The following is an 11,971-nucleotide window of genomic DNA, read 5'->3' on the forward strand; positions in this document are numbered from 1 at the left end:
GGTCCGGTCCGAGGTTACGAAGCGAGAGCGAGCGTCGTAGACGAAGTAGTCGAACACGTGAAAGTAAATGACACAGAGAGATATGGACGAGATCAGCTTTATTAATCAATGATCAGGTGTTACAATGATGGCTCATCGTTGTTTTATATAGGGAATAGGGGGTCAAGGGATAAGTATCCACTTAACGTAAAGAGGGGAAACGGGAGGGGCTATCCCGAGCGCTTCGTGCTCTAGCCGCCGCCGCCCTCGTGGTGGCCCCGGTTTCCCAACACTCCCCCTTGGGTAATTATCCGTATATCCATGCCTCAAAACTCTGAAAAACCCAGTGAGAAAAAATATGGAGAAAGAGCACACAGTATACGTTGTTGTATTGCATGAATTGCCTCGTCAAAAACCTCATGTGAGAAACATCAGGAAAACTCACTCAAGAAAAAAAGAGTACAATCCACTCAACCATCAAGTTGAGTACTCGATCATCAGGATCGAGATTTTAACGACGAATTTGTGAAGTTTCTCCCCCTGAACCTTGCATCTCTCTAAGTCTCATCATACCGATTCCACGCACACACCTCTCTAAGGTTGATGACGGTAATGATTTAGTGAACATATCAGCAAGATTGTCACATGACTCAGTATGCAAAACTCTCACCTCGTTCAACTGTTGCAGCTCATGTGCATAGAAGAACTTGGGACTAATATGCTTTGTGAGGTTACTCTTCACATAACCTATCTGGACTTGTGCAACACAAGCAGCATTATCTTCATAGATAATGGTAGGGGTTTATACGGTGTTCAACCCACATGTCTGCTGAATGTGGCCGATCATCCGCCGAAGCAATACACACTCTTTTCACGCTTCGAATAGTGCCATGATTTTCGAGTGGTTCGTGGAAGTCGACACAAGTGTTTGCTTGGACGATTTCCAGGAAAACGCAATTCCACCACAAAGGAAATCATATCCAGTCTGTGATTTGCAATCATGCGGGTCCGATAGGTACCCAGCATCGGCATAGCCTATAATAGATAGGTCTTGATTTCTTTTATAAAACAGGCCAAGATCTTTGGTCCCTTGCAGGTAACGGAAGACGTCCTTGACACCTTTCCAATGCCTCTTGTTAGGTTCAGAACTGTACCGAGCAAGCAAACTGACGGCGAACGCAATGTCTGGCTGTGTACAATTTGCGAGGTACATGAGTGCTCCAACTGCACTCAGGTAAGGAACCTCTGGTCCCAGAGTCCCCCCCCCCTCTTCCTTTGGCCTGAACGGGTCCTTGTCTGGCTGTAAAGATGTTCCGGCCATCGGGGTCTTAGAAGGGTATGCCTTATCAAATCCAAATCTCTCCAACACTTTCTGGGTGTAGGCCGACTGGTGCACTAGGATCCCATCAGGGGAATGTTCAAGTTGCAGACCTAGACAGAACTTGGTTTTACCCAAATCCTTCATCTCGAATTCCGACATCAGGTAGGAACTCGCTTCCTCAATATCCTCAGGCGTACCGATTATGTTTAAATCGTCCACGTACACCGAGATGATACAGAATTCATCTTGGGATCGCCGTATAAAAACACATGGGCAATCTTTATTGCTCGTGTAGCCCTTCTCATGAACGAAATCACTTAAGCGATTGTACCACATTCTACCAGACTGTCTAAGTCTATACAGTGCCTTTTGAAGTTGAACACTATATAGACCCCCGTTTGCTCTATCATGGTCCGGAACAGGGATACCTTCTGGAACCTTCATGTATATGTTCGAATCCAAGTTACCATACAGGTAAGAAGTGACAACATCCATTAGTTTCATTTTCAAGCCCATGTTTACTGCCATCAAGATCAAGTATCTAAAGGTAACTCCATCCATGACCGGGGAATAAGTCTCCTCAAAATCGACACCTGGTCGTTGAGTGAACCCTTGAGCGACGAGCCTTGCTTTGTACCGTACTATCTTATTATTTTCATCTTTCTTTCGAATGAAAACCCACCTATGGCCAACAGGGCGAATGTGGGGAGGAGTTCGACAAACTGGTCTGAACACCTTCCTTTTGTTGAGAGATAATAATTCGGCAGTAATTGCATGCTGCCAATCTTTCCAATCCGACCTTTTCTTGCAATCAGCGAGCGTGTTAGGCTCAGGGTCAAGATCTATGATTGAGGCAATTTTCGTAGCAAAGTTAATGTCGACAATCACCGTTGCCCGGTTCATGGACTCCCCCGTGTAAATATAATTTATGGCCATTTCATCATGGAGAGCATCCGGCGCTAACACTTGCTCTACCAAATTTCCCATTATGGGAGCAAGGTCCTTTAGATTTCCCGCGTCGATGTGTGCGCTCACATCTTCGCTGGGCGTTTCCCCTATGGGAAAGTTTAAGTCCGGAATTTCGTGCACTGAATTTTCCGTACTTGTGCCAGGTCTCGACTGGCTCCCCGTTTCAATTTTGGGTACTTTGGCGACAGGTTGTAATAAATCTCTCTTATCCTTTTCATCGGGCGTCCCCGAGTACTTGGGATTTGAGAAGCCGGATCCTCTGTCCTTTTAGGCCTTTGGACGGGAGCGGGTATACCATCATTTTTCTTCGGTATTTCAACCCTTTCCGGTGCATTGCGCGCGTGCACATGCGATTTTGTCACAGTCTTTAAGTCACTAAAGTGGTCAGGCAGTTGATTTGCTAATGACTGCAAATCTATTATCTTTTGGACTTCTCTCTCAGTCTCAGCAGTGCGCGGGTCATGAGCGTGGATTCCCATGGCTTGCCACATGATTTCTTGACTTTTAGCATCAAGGGGTTGATTCTCTCCCCGTAAAGTCGGGAAAAGATCCTCATCAAAAATGCAATCAGCAAAACGAGCCGTGTGACAGTCACCTGTCATGGGGTCCAGATACCTGATTATGGACACAGTCTCATAACCAACGTATATCCCCGACTTACGGAGCGGGCCCATCGCCGATCGCTGAGGTGGTGGTATTGGTACATATACCTGGAAACCGAACCTACGAAGGTGGGAAATTTTCGGTGCCGACCCTTGCGCAAGCTGAATAGGAGGGTGGATGTTGTAGGCCGACGGTCTAAAGTTGATGAGATTGGCCGCGTGTAACACTGCGTGGCCCCAACATGTAGTTGGTAAATTACAACCCTGAAGGAGCGGTCGGGCAATGAATTTAATTCTTTTAATCAATGCCTCGGCAAGTCCATTTTGTGTATGAACATGCGGTACCGAGTGCTCAACTTTGATTCCCATTGCCATGCAATAATCATCGAACGGCTTTGAAGTAAATTCTCCGGCGTTATCCATTCGAATAGACTTTATACGATAATCAGGGAAATTATTCCTCATTTGTATGATCTGAGAGATCAGCTTTGCAAAGTCATGGTTCCTGTTGACAGCAGGCAAACATTGGACCATTTAGAGAAAGCATCAATGAGCACCATGAAGTACCGAAACGGCCCCGTGAGGGGCTGAATTGGACCGCATATGTCCCCTTGGATACGCTCCAAGAACGCGGGGATTTCATCCCTCACCTTGAGGGGCGATGGTCCAATGACTAACTTCCCCTTAGCGCATGCGGAGCACACGAAATTATCAGGATTCAGGAAGTTCTTCACGTTAACATTATGACCATGTGAGTTGTTTATTATATTTCTCATCATCCTAAGTCCGGGGTGGCCTAACCTATCGTGCCAGAGGCAGAAGAGTTCAGAGCTTCTAAAAACGGTCTTGAGGGTAGTGTACACAGGCGGTGCTACTATTTTAGTGTAGTATAGCCCTGTGTCGGACGAAGGAAGCCTTTCGATAACATGTTTGCCATTTGCATCCCGCTTTGTGAAAGTAGGCACTCCTTGCCGTTCTCATCATCGGTCTCAGCATGAAAACCATTGGCGCGGATGTCTCTCAAGCTCAAAAGAGTACGAGTCGATTCCGGGTACAACAACGCATCATTAGTGATCAAAGTTGTTCCCATAGGAAGTATAATAGTGGCTCGTCCGGAGCCAACTATGTGCGAACCGCAGCCGGTGATTGTCATAATACTTCCCGGAGATTTTTTAATAGACTCAAAGTACTTAGTTTCTCGTAAAATGGTATGTGTAGTTGCGCTATCGGCAAGGCATGTTTCCTGCATTCGGGCGCCACAAGCGTTCTAAAATATGACATATAATTAATGTAATGAGGAAGATGCTACATTAATAATAAATGCACACATTCCAGACCATAACATACTATCATGTATAAATAATGGAATAAATGTCATCCAATCGCCAAAGTAAATAATAAGTTTATGCTCTCATAGAGCTTACAACCAAATCGAATTTATTCGAATTTATATCAAATAATGGAATCATGATAACCAAAGAGGTATGCTAAGTAGACTCGGTGAAGAAGCCATTAACCTCAGCCGTAATCTCCATACTAGTGAGCTGATCCTCCTTAGAAATCATCTTGGAGGCAGCATCAACATCTAGTTGCGGCACCGCCAAGGCGACCATGTGGTCAACCTCCATGGCAACGTTGGCGTCACTAGACCGCCAAAGCCGTCGCGATGGGCACCACGGGGATCGCCGCGATGGGCGCAGCAGGGGGTGTAGAGATCATCACGGGTGCCGCCATGGGCGCCGGTGGTGCTCCCTCCTGAACCAAGGCGAGGTGCGTCTCACGCGCCTTCCGAGCCTTATATTCATCAACGACCTCCTGTGGTGCGCGGCACTGGCGGGAGAAATGCTCCACGGAGCCACACCGAAAGCAGTCCTGAGGCCTCTGCCCCCCTTGCCCGGCTTTTGCTGCTTAGCTGGGGCGGAGGGCTGAGGGCCCTTCTTCTTGCCCTTGCGACCCCTCTTCTTCTGTTGAGGCTTGAGGACTTTGAGAGCATTCACCTCCTGGCGAGAACTCCTCCCAAGTGGTTGCGCGACAAAGTTCTTTTTCAGAACCTTGTATTGCGCCTCTGCCACCTGGAGGACGTCAATCAACTCTGAATACCTCGTGTAGTTGCCCTGGCAATAGTTCCGTGCGGACAGGACTGCGTCAGGGTGGAAAGTGGTCTCAATCTTCTGAGTGTCGGTAATCTCAGTACCACACATCTGGAGAGTCGTACAAATCCGGTGCAGAGTCGAATTGTACTCCCCAACCGTCTTGAAGTCCGCAAACCTCAGACGGATCCACTCTGCCTCTGCACGTGGCTTAACAGTGTACTTCAGCCGCTCAAACCGCTGCTTAAGAGCGGTCCAAAGGCCAGAAGCACTCCGCTCAGCCATATACTCGTCTTTCAGAGTAGGTGACAGGTGATGACGGAGAAAATGCAGAGCCTGCGCAATCTCAGTTTCGAACTTGGGATCAGTGGGGGCCAGCTAGGTCCCCTTACCGATCGACATCAGGAGGGTTTTGCCCTGGAAAAAGATCTCATAGTCCGAGGCCCACGATAGGTAGTTCATCCCCATCTGGGCCAACTCAGCAAACTCCTTGTTGACAATTCCGGCCATCTGCAATTTATGCAAAAATCATGAGATTACAGCAGGTAATCTTTTGCACAAATGCGATGTTGATAAACTTATCCAATAATGACGTTCCATTATCTAAAACACGTTCTTATATGACATACTTAATGATTAAGAGTGCAAAACAATTAATCTACAGTAGTAAAATCATATAATAAAAACATGTTTTCAAAGTATAGCATGTTAAGCGCATTTAGTACGTGAAAATAGCCCAAAAATTGAATTCCCGAGACATTTTAAAGCCCAAATACGTGGTTTCAGCGAAAACAGACGGTTTCAGGGGGTTCTAAGAGAAATATTGCTGCAGGAATAAAACTCATGTAAAAGCTGAAAACTACAGGGGCTAAACCGCATTTTTTCCGCGCTACAGTCGGCGCCCCTCTGTTTTTTTATGAAGGGATCCCCACAGCCGCGGCCCATCCGGCCCAGGAGCCAGCGGGCCAGCCCAGCAGCCGGCGGCCTTTCCCATAACGACGCTAGGGGGAAATGTTGGAAATATGCCCTAGAGGCAATAATAAAATGGTTATTATTATATTTCTTTGTTCATGATAATTGTCTATTGTTCATGCTATAATTGTGTTATCCGGAAATCGTAATACATGTGTGAATACATAGACCACAACACGTCCCTAGTGAGCCTCTAGTTGACTAGCTCGTTGATCAAAGGATAGTCATGGTTTCCTGACTATGGACATTAGATGTCATTGATAACGGGATCACATCATTAGGAGAATGATGTGATGGACAAGACCCAATCCTAAGCTTAGCTCAAAGATCGTGTAGTTCGTTTGCTGTAGCTTTTCTGAATGTCAAGTATCATTTCCTTAGACCATGAGATTGTGCAACTCCCGGATACCGTAGGAGTGCCTTGGGTGTGCCAAACGTCACAACGTAACTGGGTGACTATAAAGGTACATTACAGGTATCTCCGAAAGTGTCTGTTGGGTTGGCACGAATCGAGACTGGGATTTGTCACTCCGTATGACGGAGAGGTATCTCTGGGCCCACTCGGTAATGCATCATCATAATGAGCTCAATGTGATCAAGTGGTTGATCACGGGATCATGCATTACGGTACGAGTAAATGACTTGCCGGTAACGAGACTGAACAAGGTATTGGGATATGACGATCGAGTCTCGGGCAAGTAACGTACCGATTGACAAAGGGAATTGTATACAGATTGATTGAATCCTCGACATCGTGGTTCATCCGATGAGATCATCGAGGAGCATGTGGGAGCCAACATGGGTATCCAGATCCCGCTGTTGGTTATTGACCGGAGAGTCATCTCGGTCATGTCTGCATGTCTCCCGAACCCGTAGGGTCTACACACTTAAGGTTCGGTGATGCTAGGGTTGTTAGGAAGACTTGTATGTGATTACCGAATGTTGTTCGGAGTCCCGGATGAGATCCCGGACATCACGAGGAGTTCCGAAATGGTCCGGAGGTAAAGATTTATATATGGGAAGTTGTCATACGGTCGCCGGAAAGGTTCAGGGGCATATCGGTATTGTACCGGGGCCACCGGAGGGGTTTCGGGGGTCCATCGGGAGGGGACACCTCTTCCAGAGGGCCTTATGGGCTGTATGGAGAAGGGAACCAACCCAAGTGGGCTGGGACGCTGAGGAGTCCTGGATTAGGGGGTGTTCGGGTAGCAAGACTATACCTTCAGCCGAACTCCAGGACTATGAAGATACAAGATTGAAGACTCCGTCCCGTGTCCGGATGGGACTTTCCTTGGCGTGGAAGGCAAGCTTGGCGATGCGGATATTCAAGATCTCCTACCATTGTAACCGACTTTGTGTAACCCTAACCCTCTCCGGTGTCTATATAAACCGGAGGGTTTTAGTCCGTAGGACAACTTCATCATACAACAATCATACCATAGGCTAGCTTTTAGGGTTTAGCCTCCTTGATCTCGTGGTAGATCTACTCTTGTACTACCCATATCATCAATATTAATCAAGCAGGACATAGGGTTTTACCTCCATCAAGAGGGCCCGAACCTGGGTAAAACATTGTGTCCATTGTCTCCTGGTACCATCCGGCCTAGACGCACAGTTCGGGACCCCCTACCCGAGATCCGCCGGTTTTGACACCGACATTGGTGCTTTCATTGAGAGTTCCTCTATGTCGTCGCTTTCAGGCCCGATGGCTTCTTCGATCATCAACCACGATGCAGTCCAGGATGAGACTTTTCTCCCCAGATAGATCTTCGTCTTCGGCGGCTTTGCACTGCGGGCCAACTCGCTTGGTCACCTTGAGCAGATCGAAAGTTACGCCCCTGGCCATCAGGTCAGATTTGGAAGCCTAAACTGCATGGCTGACATCCGCGGGGACTTGATCTTGACGGATTCGAGCCACAGCCAAGCGTGCCGCACTGTCTCGATGGGCATGATATAGCTCTGCCACCGAACAGCGCTTGGAGGCCGCACACGCATCGGTTCTGACCATTGATTCGGAGCCCAGCGCACGCGAGGATCAGCGGTTGGACGCTGCCTCAGTGTAACGCCCCGAGACCGAGGTGCCAGGTGTCGTCCAGTTATTCGCTGTTGTTGCCTTGTCACTGCTTGCGTGTCATGCATTGCATATCATGTCATCATGTGCATTTCATTTGCATACGTGTTCGTCTCATGCATCCGAGCTTTTTTCCCGTTGTCCGTTTTGCATTTCGGCGTTCCGTTCTCCTCCGGTGGTCATTTCTACCTTTCTTTCTTGTGTGGGGATTAAACATTTCCGGATTGGACCGAGACTTGCCAAGCGGCCTTGGTTTACTACCGGTAGACCGCGTGTCAAGTTTCGTACCATTTGGACTTCGTTTGATACTCCAACGGTTAACCGAGGGACCGAGAAGGCCTCGTGTGTGTTGCAGCCCAACACCCCTCCAATTTGGCCCAAAACCCACCTAAACCCTCTCCATCATCTCGGTCGTTCGATCACGATCGCGTGGCCGAAAACCGCACCTCATTTGGACTCTCCTAGCTCCCTCTACCTATAAATATGTGTCTCCCTCCGAAATCCTCGCGCAGATCTAACCCTAGCTTCTTCCCACTCCGCCGCCGGACATGTCCACGCCCGCCGGACGCGTCCAGCCTCCACCTCACTCCACCCAATGAGAAGCCGCCATGTCGCCCCGCTGCCGCTCTCCTCCAACCACGGCGTGCCACCTGTCCAGCGCGCCGCCTCCCACCGCGCCGGCCCGCGGAGCCCATCGCGGGCCCGCACGGGCCCGGTCGCCGCCGCCGCCGCCCACGGGCACGTGCCCGCGCCGCAGCCTCGTCGCCTTTTGCCGGAGTTCCGCCGGCCACTGCCTCCCTTACCGGACTTCGTCGGAGAGGCACCGCCGCACCGCGCTGGCCTCCCCGCCGCACCACCTTGCTCCCTGCTGAGCCCCGTCGAGATGCGCCGCCATGAGAGCTCCACCACGCCGGAACCCACCTCCAGGAGCGCGATCGTCAACCACCGCGACCAGATCCGGGGTCCCCGTGCCCGGATCCGTCCGTTCTCGGCCGTCCCGGCGTCCCCGCGCCATCCAGCCCTCTCGCCGGAGTTCCCCAGCGCCGCCGCCGCCATGGGTCGGGAGGAGCCCGATCCAGCCACTCCCTCCCCGGCTCCGTTGACCCTTCGCGGGCCCCGCCTTCGGCCCAGCTCCAGCCGGCCTTGTTCGGCCTGCCTCCTCCTCCTTCGTGGGTCGGCCCAGCTTCCCCAGCCCCGCTGCCCCAAGCCGGCTCCTCTGCAGATGGGCCACGGCCCATGGGTGAGCCCACACCCCAGCGCCCCTCTTGTTTTTTTACCTATCGGGCCAGCCAGATTCGGCCCGATTCATGTTTTTTTTTCTGCGGAGCGATTTTGCCCATTTATCCAGGGATTGCTAGTTTTGCAGAATAGTCCTCCTAGTTCATGCATCTAATAACTCACCAACCGTGCATCGGTTTAAAATGTTTTATATATGAAACTTGCTCAGAATTTTGTGTAGGTTAATAATATCCAACTTTCATCTATGTTTGTAATGTTAAATATGTTGTTTGCATTAATTTGCTCCTATGCCATGTTAAAATGATTTAATTCATAACTAAATAACCGTAGCTCCGATTTTAATAATCTTTATATGTAAATGGGGTAGAAAAATGTCTAGTTTAACATGTTGCACTCCTCTTGCATGTTTAACACCTCTAAAATATTGTTTAGGGCATAACAGTACCAAACCTTAAACTATGCATATGAGGATTTTCCGGAATTGTTGTTCGTTGTTTCCGGCCTCATTTAAACTTGCCTAGATAGGTAGTTTTGTTGTGCTTCACCTCTTGCCATGTTAATCAACATTTAATATTATTGGGGTACATAAACGAGAGAGAACTAAATAATTGATGTGGTGTTTTGTCAATATGCATCCCGATGCATATTGTGCTCCACTTAAATTTGTAGGTTTGTTTGTGCACTTTGCCATGCCTTGCTTCATTAAACCGGACATGCATCATACTTGATTGTGCATCATGCCATGTTCTTGTGTTGGTTGTTTACTATGTTGTTTGCTTCCTTCCGGTGTTGCGTCTTCGGGTTGTTTCCGGTAACGTCGTGTTGTGAGGATTCGTTCGACTACGTCCATTTGTCTTCTTCATGGACTCGTTCTTCTTCCTTGCGGGATTTCAGGCAAGATGATCATACCCTCGAAATCACTACTATCTTTGCTATGCTAGTTTGCTCGCTCTTTTGCTATGCCAATGCTACGATGCCTACCATTTGCTTGTCAGCCTCCCAATTGCCATGTCAAACCTCTAACCCACCTTGTCCTAGCAAACCGTTGATTGGCTATGTTACCGCTTTGCTCAGCCCCTCTTATAGCGTTGCTAGTTGCAGGTGAAGATCGGAGGTTGTTCCTTGTTGGAACATCTTTTATTTACTTGTTGGGATATCATTATATTGCTATGTTATCTTAATGCATCTATATACTTGGTAAAGGGTGGAAGGCTCGGCCTTATGCCTGGTGTTTTGTTCCACTCTTGCCGCCCTAGTTTCTGTCATATCGGTGTTATGTTCCCGGATTTTGCGTCCCTTACGCGGTTGGGCTATTATGGGAACCCCTTGACAGTTCGCCTTAAGTAAAGCTCTTCCAGCAATGCCCAACATTGGTTTTACCATTTGCCACCTAGCCTTTTTCTTTCCCTTGGGTCGGCCAGCCCAAGGGTCATCTTTGTTTTCCCCCCCCCCCCGGGCCAGTGCTCCTCTGAGTGTTGGTCCAAACTAGAGTCCTGTGCAGCGCCCCCTCGGGGAAACTCGAGGTTTGGTTTTAGTTGTATGGAGCGCTCATCTGAGTGTGCCCTGAGAAAGAGATATGTGCAGCTCCTATCGGGATTTGTCGGCACATTCGGGCGGTGTTGCTGGTTTAGTTTTACCCTGTCGAAATGTCTTGTTGTACCGGGATACCGAGTCTGATCGGAGGGTCTCGGGTGGAGGTCTATTCCTTTGTTGACCGTGAGAGATTGTCATGGGATAAGTTGGGACACCCCTGCAGGGATTTGAACTTTCGAAAGCCGTGCCCGCGGTTATGGGCAGATGGGAATTTGTTAATGTCCGGTTGTAGAAAACCTGAACTTGACCTTAATTAAAATGAATCAACTGCATGTGTAACCGTGATGGTCTCTTTCAGGTGGGGGCCGGGAAGTGAACACGGTTGTTGGAGTTATGCTTGACGTAGGTTGTTCTAGGATCACTTCTTGATCATAGATTCTTGACCGTGCTTTGCTTTCTCTTCTCGCTCTCTTTGCGTATGTTAGCCACCATATATGCTAGTCGCTTGCTGCAGCTCCATCTCATACCTTTACCCTACCCATAAGCTTAAATAGTCTTGATCGCGAGGGTGCGAGATGGCTGAGTCCCCGTGGCTCACAGATACTTCCAAAACCAGCTTGCAGGTGCCGATGAGTCCGTGCAGATGACGCAACCAAGCTCAGGAGGAGCTCGATGAAGACCTTGTCCTTTGTGTTGTTTCATTCTAGTTGATCAGTAGTGGAGCCCAGTTGGGGTCAATCGGGGACCTTTGTCGCATTTGGGGTTCTTCTTTTATTTTGGCTCCGTAGTCGGGCCTTGATTGTATCTGATTGATGTAATGCTTTATTCATGTAATTGGGTGAAGTGGCGATTGTAAGCCAACTATGTATCTTTTTCCCTTATTATATTACATGGGTTGTGTGAAGATTACCTCACTTGCGACATATGCCTTCAATGCGATTATGCCTCTAAGTCGTGCCTCGACACGTGGGAGATATAGTCGCATCGAGGGTGTTACACTCAGGGGCTGCGATCTCAGAGGCGATCAAGCCGAACTCCAGCCCCGCACTCCGCATGGCCTGTGACTCCGAGGAGCCGGATACCTCTCCGAACTCCGAGCCCCCCGCGCCCCCGCCGATCGAATCCGATTGGGCGCCGATAATGGAGTTCACCGCCGCGGACATCTTTCAGCACTCGCCCTTCGGCGACATCCTGA

Source organism: Triticum urartu, chromosome 1 (assembly GCF_003073215.2).
Source record: "Triticum urartu cultivar G1812 chromosome 1, Tu2.1, whole genome shotgun sequence".
NCBI classification, from domain to species: Eukaryota; Viridiplantae; Streptophyta; class Magnoliopsida; order Poales; family Poaceae; genus Triticum; species Triticum urartu.